This window comes from Nelumbo lutea, chromosome 3 (assembly GCF_056320005.1).
Source record: "Nelumbo lutea isolate HS-2025 chromosome 3, American lotus-T2T, whole genome shotgun sequence".
Lineage (NCBI taxonomy): Eukaryota > Viridiplantae > Streptophyta > Magnoliopsida > Proteales > Nelumbonaceae > Nelumbo > Nelumbo lutea.
Window position 1 is genome coordinate 14647147 of NC_142686.1, and position 16380 is coordinate 14663526.

Consider the following 16380-nt stretch of genomic DNA (forward strand, 5'->3'; position numbering starts at 1 on the left):
CCTAATTTTTATTATGAAAGATATGGATTAAGAGATGGCGCCACATATATTACGAAGGAAAGGCCATAACTGCAAGGTGGCCCTTTGGTCTTTCTTAGTCCCCTTCCTCGAGTTGGGCAATTGGTCTTCAAAGTTCAAATACCTATTAAACCCATTAAGCCAATAAAGAAGATCAAAGGTGTGAAATGGCAGTTAGCTCTGAGCTCTCCAAGGTTATGTTGAACTTAACATTGATGGATCTTGCAATTAAATTAAGGCAATCCCAGGCCAGGTGGAGATGGCATCATTATTAGAAATAGGGAATCTCTGCTCCTTGCAGGCTTATCTTAAGGCTGAATTTGGAAGGAATACAGATGCAAATATGTAGAAGTCAAAACTTTATATTTTGTATGTATTTACACTGTATATATTTATATTTATACTCCTTTCAAACTGAGCCTTATTTTTTATGGTAAATGCATTTCTTTCTCTCCAAGCTGAAATTTATGCTCTATGGGACGGTCTAAGGTTATGCCTTCAATTAGATCAACATATGAGATGAGAGAGACAATAGGGTTCTTGTGAATGTTATGCATGTTTCTTATGTGAGATCTTGGAATATCTACTACCAGCTGTTTGAAACTTCTCAATTAGTAGTTCAATCTTGGAATATCTACTACCAGCTGTTTGAAACTTCTCAATTAGTAGTTCAATTGAATCTGACCATGGAGGATGTTGTAATATGGCTATTTAATGAATTTTCATCCTTTCCAAAAAAAAAAAACAATGTGGAGTTTGCTTATATTTATAGAGAACCGAGTAGATAGGGGTTTTTATCATTCAGTCCACTCCTAGGTTAAATTCATGGGCAGGATGTGATTTATAGGGGGTAGAGGGAGGCTATTAATAGACTAAGAGGGGGCTTCAAATAAGATTTGTGAGAGATATTGCAGTCCAAAAATCCCAATAGAACTATAATTGGTTCACTTGCAAACCATGGCATTGAGATGGAAGGTAGTAATTCTTTCTATATACGCACATTCGTTCTTCGTAGGACCACAAGAGAATTGATTCATGATGATTGCCTTGGTCTCCTTGTTTTGATAATTTTTTTTCAATGATTGTATTCTTGTTGTTGTCTTGTTTTTTTAATTGGCTTGACAAGTTTAGGGTGAATCTTTTATTTGAATTATGAAATTAAATTAGAAAGCATGGTTATTATCAAGGTTTTAAAAATCGATCTGGAAATGGAATTGTTCTGGGCACTGTTTTCCGGTTCAGCGGTTCAATTGTCCGAGTTGAACTGTTTGACCCGTGACATCATAAATAAACTAAAAAAACAACAAAAAATATTTATATATAATAAAAATATTATAAAAAATTAAATAAAATACAGAAAATACAGAAAAAAGAACAAGATATGAAAAAATAAAAAATATCTAAAATACAAAAAAGAAAAGAAAAAATTCCAAAATTTATAGAAAAAATCCAAAAAATATAGAAAAAAATTCCAAAAAATACAGAAAATTACAAAGCATTAGATAAAATTTACCAGTTGAACATACCTTCCACCACCTAGCATCCAAGGCTTTTCTTATTTCATTAAAAATATTAAAAAAGTACAAAGCCCTGTACAACGAAGATCTGTACAAGAATAACCAAATCTGAACCTATAGGTCCTATATTCATTTTCAGATATAACTTTCTGTAGCTTTACAAAAGGATAATTCCAATCAAAAAAGTATGGGCTGCTTGTTTTTTCACTTTTTGTTTAATACAATGAAGAGAAGAGGTAAAACGAAATGAGAAACAAAACGCTTAAACAAGTTAATGGTTTAGAACTGAACAGTGGTAATCGGCTCACTTAGTTACCTAAAAAATCACAGTGTTCACCGGCAGCTGCAGTGAAGAATTGAAGATAGTCGCCGGTAACTGCTGCGAAGATAATTGCCGGAGCCATTCCTTTCAAGATGTGGTTGAAAAAGAGTGAAAGCTTTTGGTTTCACAGTGTTCGCCGGCAGCCACAGTGAAGCTTTAGTCGCTGGCTGCCGCTGCAATTTTGGTCGCCGGCGGGTGTTTGCTCGGATTCTGGGAAGGGTGGTGTCGGTGTATCGCCGCTTGAAGGCTTTTGGTTTTGGGTTTGGAAAAACAAAACCCTAAGAGGCTAACTGGATAAGACTTTCCAAGGTTAGATGTTAGGATAGATTTGGCATTTTATTTTTATTTTATTTTTATTTAAACAAAAAACAGAATTTATAAAATACCGAACCACTAACCATTGGCTAGGTCGAATGGGTCGACGGTTCGATCAACTGGGTTGATGGTTTTTTGACTTTGTCAATGTTTTATTGCTAAATACCGAACCGCTAAATAACGGTTTGAACTGTTCGAATGACCAATTTCCGGTCTGAATGGTCTGACCGTCTGGGTGAACGGCAGTTCAAAAACGTTGGTCATTATTAATAGATCCCACAGCATCTGAAATGAGGATTAATATTTCTTTGTAAGAAAGAGGCAATCACATGTTCAACTTAGAAACTCTTTAATTTGAAGGACTTCGCTTTAATATATAATAGTGTAAGAGTACGTGTACAAATAAATGGTACAGATATAAGTTGACACTATATATCAAATTTAATTTTTATGTCCTTAACCAAAACCAAATCAAATATACACTTTACTTTATAATGGTATAGATATACTAGCTACGCAAATATCCACTTTGTTTGAGATTTAATTACTATTTGGAAAATCTTATTTGAGTTTTTTGGTTTAATTTGAAAAGTTAAAACAAGTTTTATTTGTTATTGATGATCCATTTCAAACTTAAAGAATGGAACCACACCATTGAAAGCGGTTATGGCGAACATTTTATTTAAATTAGAAAATTGAATTTGAAAGAGCATGGGGCCTACATCATTTAAAGTGGCTCTTTTTTTATAAGAAGCTACGTGTCTGGATACTTTTTTGAGAAAATAAGTAGCAATTTGATATATATATTGTGTGTATACTTGTCTTAGGTCACAAGCAAGTTATAGAAGTTAAAATCCAATACCATATTATTTTATATGATTAATATTATATGTACAGTTCCTTGAAGATTTGATTGATTTCAATCTATTACAAAATCAAGTTTGATGTATAGAAACCCATTTTTCTTGATTGTGATGAGGAACGCAAACCACGGAATGGTATTGTAGTGTTAAATCCAACAAGCTCCTTCATATATTGTTTTTCTATCTAAAAGTAAAACTTGTTTCAAATGTAGGTTTTCAGTTGCAAGAAAGAAAAAAAGAAAAATATCCTCTAAAATATTAATATATAATGATCATGATGATAACAAAAATAATAAGAGAAAAATTATTTAAACATTACTTGACTTCTGCCAAAACCTCCCTTCTATTTCAAATGAATATACAAGCACGCCCCTCCTCCTGATTGTTTTGACAAAAATGATGATGACATAATGCTTTAAATTAAAGGTTTTAAAATCCCATTTTTGTCTATAAAAAAAAACTCCATTAATTGAAATTAATGATGATCTATTGAATTAGCGCCTAAAAGATGCTTTATTTGAACAGAATTCTTTGTTTACTTCATTGAGTGAAGAACAAAGGCCCAAGTTGGGCAAACATAAACTTAGTCTATTAGCAAAAATACCATATTTGTGCAATCTAAAGAGAGAACCGCGATGTTCATTATGGACATTTATGTCAAGGGCATAATTATAATTTTAATGCCTCTCGACAAGGGCATAATTGCATTTGAATATTTATTTGAAACCTGAAGGGAGATTTTTGAAGAGGTCAAAGTATAAAAGAAGTTTAAATATTTATGCTAACCCATACAGGAGGATTTAAATATTTTTTTTCTAAATAATAACAACAACAATATTAATATATCCGTACTTCTCTTAATTAGTTAAAAAGAGGAGTAAGAAGTACCAGAAGACCTGAAAAGGGGAGAGATATTAAGAATTTAGGTTTTATGAGGATTTGTCCCCCTCCATTGAAGATGGACATGTGCATTGATCCTCCTCCCTATTCACATGCGTTGGCATCATTTATTCTTTCTCAAATGCATGGATCTACCCCTCCCTTTCTCTCTCTCTCTCTCTCTAGACTTGTTTATTTGGTTGCATATACTCCACGAATATTTTCCATGTTCCTTCCGTTGACCCAAAGCTGGGACCACGATTCCTTTCATAGGGAGAAAAGAATTTTTTAATTGATATTTTCCATCTTCTGTTAATTGATGTGCTTATCAAAAAAAAAAAAACGTCTTATTCTTCTTTGACTCTTCTCCCTTCCTCCCTTTCTTTCTTTTATTTACTTATTTTTCGTGGTATGAATTTATAGCATGTGATAAAAATATTGCTCCGGACTATTTAAGACTAAAGGACTGGAATTACCGAATTAGTGTTGAATTTCATCCCCCCGTCCCCCACGATTTAATACATTTTAAATCGATCGGCCGGCCTTAGAAGTTTTAGATTTTCCAGTTAACGAAAAAGAAAAAGAAAAAGAAAAAAGAATCGCATTGCTAAAAGCAAATATTAATCGAATCCTTTGTAGAAAATAATACAGTGCAGTTGAAGCATATATACTAAATTACTAATAAAAGATACTACCATTTACACCCAAATCGTACATTTGGCCATAAAATTAAAAAAAAAAAAAAAAACTACACTCAAATCGTACGTGTGTGGTAATTAGCACCAAATAATGAAGGCGCACACAGATATATAGGATCACATGGTTATGCGCTCACTGTCCAAATTAAATAGTCGCACAAGCAACTTTTTAGCAGTCTGTTGGTCTCAACTGAAATCTAATGTGCAATCGGAATCTTCCATAGCCGCTGAACTCTTGAGCTTACTTTGATTTATATGGAAAGCCAGTTGTAATTTTATCTTCAACAACATAAAACCTGACTCAATGTAAAATTGGGTTCAATGGCAAGGTTCCATTCAGCTAGTTGGTAAAATTTCCTGTTGGTTACAGTGAAAATTTGAGATCAAATTTCGTCTGCATCTAAATTGAGGGATTATGGGTTGGGAGATGGACTAACACCGTTATTTAGCCCTTCAAAAGATATATTGAATTAAGTCAATTATCTTGCTAATGTTTTTTGTCTCTTCAAATGCACTACGGATCTGGAATTTACAAATAGTTCTCACATTTTTGTTTACAAAACACCACTATCATATATTAATCAAAACATCTCCCTATGAATGACAAAAATGATATTTCCAATGGACAGCTGTAATATCCCATGAGTAGGGATCATGTGGGAGAAAGATGGATACAAAAATGAAAAATAAAACCTCCGGTTTAAAGAAAAAGATGGACGTAAGAAAACCTATGGGCATCAAATCAGCTTTAGCACTTTTAACTTGCGAGAAGCAATCGTCGGAGGGGATTCGATGCTCTTATGGTGTGTTTCCCTGTTGAAGAAGGAGATAATTAATTCTCCTTCAATTTGGTAGATCTCTAATGTAACTGTCAACTGCTGGGCTCTCTTTCAACGGTTTTAGGATTATAATATTTCACGTGTCAAGAGACTTGGGAATTGAGTTGCTCACATTTAGCCGTACGTAGCTTCGCTAGTAATGATTTCAATCTTTGGACTTTCATACTGGGCCTGTTTCGGAGGGTTAAATTAAAGATCGAGTTAAATACTTAAATTGGTTCATTAATTATTCAAGAAGACTGAACTGATAAACTGACAACTGATTTGGGTTGGATTTTTTATCAACCATATATACGTGTAAAGCCCACCTTAGAACGCCAGGCGTTACAGCACTAAGCCACTGACCTCTTTTATGTTGATGGCAGAGTTGAAAAGCTAAGCTCATGCCGAGATGAGCTCTATGAAAAGAATTCGCATCAGTGCCCCACTGAACATGCGGAGATGTGCATGTGGGGCATGCTCCGTGGGGTATTAATCTGATCTCCTATGAAAACACAACCAATTGGAGTCTTGAGTGGCCTTGCAATTACCCAAGAAACTCTCACGTTGCAAGTTGCTATTGAGTTTGAACAGAATTCCACCATTCTTCTCCTAGAATGAATTTGTAAATATATTAATTTTCGTTTGGATTGAGCCTTGGAAAGAGTATAAATACAAATATGTACAGTGCAGATATAAGCAAAATAATAAAAAATAGGAAAAATTCCACTTTAGTCCCCTGAACTTTGGGGGTAGTGTCAAGTTAGTATTGATTCAAACGTGTCACTACAGTACCTAAACTTTCAAAACTGTCAAGTTGGTCATTATCGTTTACCGGTTGTCAATTATCTATTGAAAATGTCAAAACTACCCTTCAAAAGAAGACATTGTTCATTGTCTTTTTACTTTGAGACTGAACCAGTTATCTTCGAGAGAGAGAGAACATGACATATGATAGACAGAATAACTAGACATGAATGTGTTTCAGATCTAAAGGTGGAAGACAATGACTTCATTAGTCTAGAATCTCAAACACCTCAATTGGTTTAGTCTCAAGGTAGAAGACAATGAACAATGTCTTCTTTTCAAGGGTAATTTTGTCAATTTCAACAGATAACTGACGGGTGGTTAATGACAGGGACCAACTTGACTTTTTTAAAGTTTACGTATTGCAGTGACACGTTTGATAATTCAGGTACTAACTTGACACTACCCCCAAAGTTTAGTGTACTAAAGTGAAATTTTCCCTAAAAAATAAAAAGATTTGTACTCTTCAGATTTTGTATTTGTACTCCTTCCAAACTGAACCTAAGGCTGTGTTTGGTTGCAATACAAATAAATTTGTACGGATGCAAAACTATGGCAGTGCAAATGATTTGAGTGTAAATTCTGATATATTTTTGTTTAAAATTTTAACTTATTTTGTTTGATTGTAGTACAAATTAAATAAATCAAGACATAAAGCAGAATAAAGTTAAATTCAAAACAAAATTAAATAATAATTTGCATTTTTTACATTTGCACTGCCATACATTTAGATTAGTGCAAATAAATTTACACTGCAACCAAACACAGCCCAAGAGAAATGTCCAAAAAAATAAAGTCAGGATAAATTTAAGAGAAACAAAAGTGGAGTGTTGTGTTAGATTATTTTGTCCATGTTGCAAACAAGACTTGAGAAATTTGACCTCTCGTGAATTTGGAACAAGAAGAGATTAGAACTTGGAACTCCTTCAAACCAAACACGGCATCGTTTATATGGTTTAATTATTTAATCTATGTTTTCTTTTTAAATGATGGTTTTGAATTATTTGATTCTTCAAGTTAATCTGGTCAAATTTTAGACTTTTCAGTAATGTGTTAGATAATATTTTATTTAAAAAGGGGCACCTTCTTACAACTGAATCCTATATTTTGATAAATAAAACTTCATTCAGGTCACTCTGTCCTCAAATCTTTGATCCTGAATCTATTAGCTAATAGGGTTGTCGATACGATCCAAATGAATCAGGTCCAATCCAATCTATAAATACTTCGGACCATAACTCAATGTTTGGACTGTTTAATTTATTTAAATTGATTTTAATCTAAATAGGTTCATTGACAACTGCATTCTTATCTTTTATATATATATATATATATATATATATATATATATCAATGGATCTGATATTGGTTTCATCCAACTCGATCTAATATAAATTTATTACAGATGGACAAGATCCAACCTAATCTAATATAAATCTATTATAGATAAATCAGGTCCAATCCAATCCAATAAATACACTTTAAAACATTAAGTCTGTTGTCTGGACTGATCCAATTCAATGTATCAATCCTTCCAAAACAGATTGTCACCATCAACACCATCAAATGGGATTACTAACACGGAAGATTGATATACTTACAGAAGACCCCACCGATTGACTGATACCTTGTTGTGAATCACGTATAGCTTAACGTTGGCTCAAGTATTACTACGAAACTTGCTTTGTTGTCTATAATCTCCCCAACGAATCATTAATGGCCTGTTTTCTCTCTTGTGCTTTTTAATATGGGGATACAGGCCTCCCAGTATTGCTCTTTCAAACGCCTTTCTGAATTCGGACCATTTTCTCTTGCTTTTTTGTTGATTTTGGAGTTCTAAGCTATACTTTTCATAATTTTAATTTTCTGCCTCTACCTTAAACTCCAATACTCGTGTCGTAATTGGGATTGCATTGAAACTTCGTTACAATCAGCAAAAAGAGTTCTTCACTCGAAAATTGTCGCATGGGGTCTCTTGGGTGGGTCAGATCGATAATGGGCTTTGCATCACTCTCTACGCATATCGGCTCCATTGCCATAGATTTAATACAAACCAAGCCTTGTAAAACTGCCCGAAGTTCAGTTTGAATACTTGGTGATTTGGGCCATTCCCATAATGAAATGGCCCATATGATTTCTTATGACCATAACCACTATGGACTGAGATAGGTTCCAGGCACCATCTGTGTTAATTTTTGACATAGTTTTTCGGGAAGCTTGGACTACCTTAGTGGGTGGGTAGGTTGGGGAGGCTCTGAATTGGTCTAGAAAGATGACGTTCATCCTCAGCCTTGAGTCTCAGAACACATCCCATCTACTTATACTCAATTCAACTGTATAGCAGGGGCAAATTATAGTTCTGATATTGCCATTCACGTACAACTCCAACTAGATTCCACGAGTTACATATAAAGCAACTATTGGGATTTGACCCAATAGTTGGTTTGCTCCATTGTGGCCTTTTGCATTTTTTTTTCGGTGGAATGCTCCATTGTGGCATGGGTAACCAGGTTTCAAATTTTGGAAACAACCTCCCTGTGTGTGCAGTGGGGTAAGGTTGTGAACATCTATCCCTCACCAGTAATGTAAATGGATTGGATGATTTGAATGAGAGTATATTCGAATCTGACCTGATATTGTTCATGGTGGATCTGATCTGATCTTGGCCTCGATCTGAATTCAAATCTTATCGGTAAGTTAGAGCTTTGGATCTGATCCAATCTGACTTGTTTTCTTTAAAAATTAATAAATTATTAAAAAAATAAAATATACCAATTTAAATGAAAAAACAAAAAATATAAGTATTTTTATAAATTTGTCAGCATATATGTACATGTTTTTATAAAAAAATGAATAATATAATAAATTTATAAAAATACAATATAAATAATATATTTATAAATAAATAACATATATTATATATTTATATAAATAAATATATAACATATTATATATATATAAATAAATATATAACATATATCGGATCCGATATGGATGATCGGAGTCCAATCCGATCCGAAAATCCAAACAGGGGTGATCCAAATCCAACCAAATAAGATGATCATGATCTGATCCATTTGCACCCTATTCCCTATTCCCGATCCCACATTGAATGAGCCTCATGCATTGGGCTGCCCTTTTTAGATTGATATATAGTTTGTGTTCTACCACAGTACTAATTTCTTTTTTAATAGAGATCTGCTGTGAATATAAGTGTGTAAACTTAACTATGTAACCAGTCACGATTGAACATGCCTGCACACATGAAAATTGTCATCTTTTTGGTAGCTGGTACATTATTTGCATCTCCTACATTTATGTTTTATACTATGTTTGGTTGGTCAGGCTCTAAAATGTATGAGAATCTATGATACAACAACAATCTTGGTGGTATTTGGTTCCATTACCATTTTCTGAGGAAATAGTGTCACGTTGGAATCATATCAGATTTTGAGAAAACGGCAAAAAAACACATTGACATATGGTGTTCGGCTAGCTGTTTTTTTTTTTCAGAAGAAAGGGGAAAAAAGTGTTTTTGCCATTTTCTCAAAAGCGGTATTTTTTTATAATTTTTTTTCTTTTCTCAAAACATTTTCTGGCATTGATAGTTGATGTGGCAAAGCATTGGAATATAAAACTGAAAAGACATAATATGCAAGGTACCAACCAGATGGTTGGTAAGGTCTGATGCTAGTAGCGAAGACTTGGGATACATTCCTGCATGCACCTGGTTTGGAAACCACATCTGCGCCCTACAGAGAGCATTCCACAAATGCCTCACATACACATCGATCTCAGCATGCACTGGGAACATCTCCTGAAGTTGTTAGTGGGAGATGTTTCCGATACATGGTTGGAATATGCTGTGGGGTGCCCTCTGTGAGGTACAGTTGTGAATTCTATGGATTGGGAGATGGGCTACCCCTGTTGTATAGCCCTTCAAAAGATATCAAAACAAGAAAAAAAAAAAAACGAAATGACATAATATGAAAAAACTTATAATAATTAGGTGGTACTCATCAATATTCATGGGGCTCTATTGGTTAAAGCCCTTCAAGTAGCATACCTAGCATTACGGCATTATAGATTTATCCTTTTTTTTAAATCATCAAAAAAAGCATGGGCTTGGACACCAATCAGTGAGATTCATCAAGATACATGGGGCTCTGATTGAATCCCTTAAGATATCATACCTATACGGCATCATAGATTTATCTTTTTTAAAACCATTATAAAAGGGTTCAATTATGGATTTCAAGAGTCCGATCTGCTTCTCATACCTGGCACCTCACACACACATCCTACCATCAGACCATGCATTGAAAACATCTTATAATTATTATTCATGGGATATGTTCTCAATACACGAGATGTAACTGTGAAGCATCCATTTGTAGGGAACAGATCCCGCTTCTCCTCACAAAACTGTATATAGCTGGTTCAATAACCAATAGCAAGTGAACACTCATTGCTCAGTACAATACTACAATGAGTTCCACTCCCAAATGAAGGGAGCATTGATGTTTTCACTCATTGATTGGATATATAGTTCATACAATCAGTACTTAGATACCGAAAAAACATAAATCTATCAACCAGTAACATAGAAGTGGTAATTAATTATAGGCCTGAAAACGCCAGAAGGCGTCGATTAAAAAATATAGGCCTGAAAACAATATTTGATCACATTAAGAATGTTCTGAATTATAATTTGATCATATATATGGATCCAACCCTATCCGATATTTATATTTAATTTATATTATATCTATTAATAAAGTCAGTTTGAATAAGGTTGAAGTTTCATATAAGTAATTTTTTATTCTATTTTGTGCATGAAATATATATATCTATATATATATATATATATATATAATATTTTGATATCTTTAGTTATTTATTTATGATAGTCAATATCTGTTTGCTATCCAAGTTCAACAAGAATCTGATACAAATTCTATTCGAATTTAAATATAAACCAATCAAATCTATATGCGATTCGATTCCACCCATTTGCAGCCAGATGGTATTCATCAAAACAAAATTCGTATCGCCCAATGGGTAATTAATCCACCGGTGTTTGTTTAAATTCTCGTTTTTTTTTTTCTAATTGGTCAACGTTTTCAAGCACCATACTTTTTCCGATATCATATATTTTGCTTTTTTTTTTCTTTGGTGGAATCCGCCATGTAAAAGTGTAAAGTGAGCTGTTCTGGGCCGGAACGGCATAGCCCGTAGGTGGCCTGTGCAAAGTGCGGGCCGTCATGGGCCGTCTGCTTTCTCTAATGAATAGTTTGAGGGTCGGCCCGTCACAGCCCAACCCCGTGTGGGCCTGTCATGCCATGCCATGCCGTGGGCCGGGCTGGCGTATGGGCCAAGCTTTGGCCCAAGTCAGGTCATGGATTGGGCCAAAGTTATTTTTACTTATTTATTTAAAAAAATTGAAAAAAAACTTAAAATTTTAATTTTATATGAATTTTGACATATACAATTGCTTATATATACAATGATTAAATAAAATAATATAATAAAATTAGAATCAATTATTTATTTTATTAATATATTATATATTATATATTATATATTATATTATTATTAGTATAATAAAATCCTGGCCCTGGTCCATGGACCTAAAACCCTAAACTCAACATGGCACAGACACTCATACTGGGCCAGACAGCCTGCATGCCATCATGCCGGGTCGGTTCAAAGTCATGCCAGGCCGCAGGCAGCACGGCCCAATTTACATAAACATAATACATCGTTAAATTCGGCATAACCTCTTTAAATTCGGATCAAACGTTTCACAGTTCATCTCACATAAACATAATACATCGTTAAATTCCCAGAGTCCTGATGGCCAATTGGCCACGACTGCTCCACAATCAGTATCCGTGGCATTTTACTCTAAAGCCTGAACATGAGAAACAAAGGGAAAGCAACAGAATATGAAGAAAAAAACAAAGGGAAAGCAACAGAATATGAAGAAAAAAAAATGAAGTTGTCTCAATTCACAACTACAGTGCATCAGCATTTACAGAAATTACGATTTGCGGAGTATTTACGAAGAAGAAAACCAAAGATCTGTCATACAATTTTATGCTCCAGCCCTTCCTTCTTCTGACCATCGTCATGATCATTATCTCCGGACCTTCTCCTTCACTCCCTCTCCTTCGAATCTCTCGTCTACTCCAGCCTAAATCATTAAAAAGAAAGGTAATTCACTGATTCTGGAATTCAAATTAAACTGAAATGCTTTTCAAACAACATATCATAGGTACGTACACAGATAAGCAGAAGAGAAGGGGGGAAATAGAATATTTACGTGTTGAATTTTAGGCTTTCATTGAAGTGTAAGGCGAGGTAGTGAAAATGAAAACCAAAAGAACAAAGCTAAGAACGATGTTGGAGTTGCTCTTTTACCCGCTGAAATCTCTGTTCTGCCGAAGTTATATATCGATTTTCCAGCTATCGCATCAAAGATATATCTCTTGGCCAAGTTTATTCGCGGGATGTAAAACGTTACTGGGAAATATAAATAAAAAACGCAACGTTATGAAAATCATTTACCTTCCTTTTTGATAAACAACGAAGAATAATTATCATTTACTTGAGGGAAAAAGGATCAGATTCAGAACAAATTTGCTTAAACAAATTATAAGACAAAGTATTTACTGGATGGAATTGATACGGAGAAAACATTTTGAAAGTAAATCGGAAATCGAACTCTTTAATGTTCGAGGAACTATTGAAGAGGCTGTAGAAACAATAAAGGCAGAGTAAGAGGACAGCATATACAATAAAAAAAAAAAAAAAAAAAACAACACGAATTCTATCAAAAGAAAAAATTAAGAATTTAAAGAGGCAAAAAAGAAAGCGAAGATCAAACAAGCAATAGATAGGAAGAAGAAGGATGAGGAGGGAAAAGGAAAGATCGGCATTCGAACCTTGAATTAATTAAGAACGGCAGCTTTGCCGCTAAGAGGCGAAGAAGGCAAGATTGGCCTTGCTATAATATTCAACCTATCCATCTGGGAAGTCAGGCTGACAATAGCGAGCTTTTCTTTTAGACCTTCAGCGATGTCCTCACCGAGGTGTGAATCTTCTTCTCTGATCTTGAGCACTTGATGATGAATGATACATTTCCAATTTTCTACCCGTTTGGAGGACGTCAGATTCTCTAGCGATCCTTGTCTCTGTTGATCAACTTCTGGCGGAGCTTTGTTTTCTATATCCATATCGATGACTGACCTCCCAAGATCAACGAGATTATGAAAAACACGACGAGAATACTGCTCTCTGGATTCTGTTGCATGCTCTACTTTCATGATTGAGCTAAAATTGAAGAACCAAAACTGGTGTTCCTCTCGATCAGCAACTCCTCACAGCTCTGGAGCTGTGGTCGACCAAGCAAGTCTATTCTTCTTATATGGTTTCCGCGGACGCTGCCTTCGTGAAGTTTCTGAAGCGAAGACGCGTGACAGAAACCGTGAGGGTGAGGGTGAGGGAGAGTGAACCGTGATTCGTGAAGGCGTGAAGCAGAGCGTCGTCCCGTGTGACTTGGGCCACGTGACAGAAACCGTGAGGGTGAAGGAGAGTGAACCGACGTGAAGGCGTAAAGAAGAGCGTCGTCACGTGTAACTTGGCCCACGTGACATAAACCGACTTCTAGTTAAACCACCTGACTTCATGGATCATCAGACGTTGATGCTGTGTGTAGGTTTTAACCGGAAGAAGAGAAGACTGAAGAGGAATGGATTCTCAGTCTTGTTGCCGACTCCGGCTCTCCTGCCCACAAGAACCCTACCCACCCCTACCCACAATACACTACTCCGTTAATTGGGAATATCTTCCCCTATGCAGACGCACAAGCTCTAGGTTTGTTCTCGTTGAGTTCAAATCTGCGACCACGACCGGGCGCCCCACAGACGCACCACACGATGGAAATCGCCACCTGTCCTCTCGCACAAATTCTCCCCGCAGCGCGTGCGGAGCCAAGGGACGGCCGTTAGCTCCGAATTTCACCCAGAATGAAAATTTCTCCCCATTCCTCGCTCATACTCGCGATGAACAGTAATATCGTCTTGACATATAATCGTTCCCAGAACCAGAATTAATTACAACAAAGAGAATAAAAATAATGAAAATTTCGGGATAAAATGACGAAATCCTTTGAAGACATCGCTTCAATGTCTGCAACTAGAAGAAATTTTTTCTGCTTCTCCTTCTCTCCAAGACGATAATCTTAACAAACATCTAAAGTGATCACAGAAGATAAAAATATGCTTCAAATCAAGAGCTTTAAAGCATGGCTACCTTTTTAGAGTATTGTGACTGTTTAAGGCTTTATAGCATGAAGGGGTTCTGCTGATTTTGGCTTTCCAGTTGAGTCCGATGTTTGGGATGACTGTTGAGATGCTGGGTATTTTTATCATCAGTTCTGTTGCATAGTCCATCATGGCATCCCGGCATTCCTTGGTCCTTCTGGTCTTTCTCGCTTGGCTGAGTTTCGGTTCGTCGGACTCGAATGATGGTAAGAGATAGACAGAGAACAGACATCAAGTTTTCTGCTTCAGTTTTGGGTTTACAGAGCAACCCATCTGAATTTCCGCTTCAGTTTTTAGACAGCAAGAATGCTCATTTCACATTCTGCTTCAAATCTTTTTTTTTTTTTCTTTACTTTGTTCACGTTGTTTTTCCTACATGTTTCATTTGAGTCTGCCTTAAAAAAATTAGTTTTTGCATGTTTCTCTCCCTAAGACCCTAACCACACCTTAAAAGATAAAAGATATTTCTTCTCTGGTTCGCTTTGTTGTTTATTGCGTAGGTTCTAACTGGAGTTTTGTCTCCCAGTGTTGTTTCGAAACAAGGAAAAAACTTGGATTTCACAAATAACCTTTCTTATATGCTTTTGATCTGTGTTTCAGTTTTTAAAATGGCATTTTTGAGTTGTCGAGAGAGTATGAGCGGGAATGGCCGAATGGGTGGAAATTTTCATTTTGGGTGAAATTTGGAGCTAACGGCCTCCGCGCGCACTGAGAGGTGAATTTGTACGAAAGGACAGGTGGCGGACTTCCATTGTGTGAGGCGTAGATTTGAACTCGTGTTTGTTAGGTCGGTTTCGGATACTTCCATCCACATCTACTTTTCACGGAAACGGTCAATTGTTAGGAGGCTGATCAGTTGAAGCCGAGTTCAAATCAGCCCACCTCAGCTTTACACGTGTCCATCCAGAGTAGAAAATGAACAAACCAAAATCCACGTGACGAAAGAGTTAATTCCAGCTGGAACACTACCTCCCACTTAAGTCATGTGGCACTAAAAATGCACACAGACATTATATCATATTTATTTCTACCGGTATTCTGTTACCTAACAGTTAGCGTAGGTCGCCACGCCTTGCATCATCCTGAAAACAATTCATATCTGCGCCCCACAACGTCCCACAATACATCCTTGCCATGTATTGAAAATATCTCTAGATGATATTAACGCAAGTCACTCAACAGTCTCTTTGATTTTTCCTAGTCAGTTCAATAGGATTTTATATAGTTAAATTTTATGTAAAATTAGAAAGGGTAAATCTTTTAAACTACTATTTATGAATTTGACAAACTATACCTTTATTGGTTAGATATTGCCCTACTTTAAAATTCCTAAATACTCTTATTGTTCAGTGCCACTATTGGAAGTTGCAATAGTGGCGATGATTTTAATACCATTGTTGCAGGCGACAGTGACCACTGCAACTTCTGAATGGGGAGTTCGGTGGTATCAGCCCTTGTGTTCTCACCCAAGAAACCAGTACCTTGTCCCAGATGAGGTACCGTTCTACTGTTGCAAAGCATAAAATTAGAGATATCATAAAATCAGTACCTTGTCCTAGACGAGGAGTTGATCATAAAATCGGAGGCGAATGCTTTCTATCGGAATTTGCCCTGATGCAACGGTAGAAGGTGTTGATTTCGTTGCTTTCTAATGCAGAGATGACCTGATATCTTTCATACATATGGAATTCTACGCCTCTTGGGCAGCTCCGAAAACGTCTGTGGAGTTGATGCACCTCTTAGGTGCCACTCTCCACAGTGTAATTCGGAAGAGTTGTTCATAGATTTCTTTATCAGGGGAAGTAACCTCTGCATC

The 16380-nt window shown here is 35.8% G+C and overlaps 1 long non-coding RNA gene across 1 annotated transcript; it reads right to left on the minus strand.

Annotated features, from left to right (window-relative positions):
• Positions 1-12006: 12006 nt before the first annotated feature.
• On the minus strand, positions 12007-14893 carry LOC148863108 (uncharacterized). The gene is made up of 3 exons (XR_016108916.1): positions 13185-14893; positions 12563-12762; positions 12007-12433 (listed from the first exon to the last, which is right to left on the minus strand). It is a non-coding gene; the product is annotated as an uncharacterized LOC148863108 (long non-coding RNA).
• Between the last annotated feature and the right edge of the window lie 1487 nt (positions 14894-16380).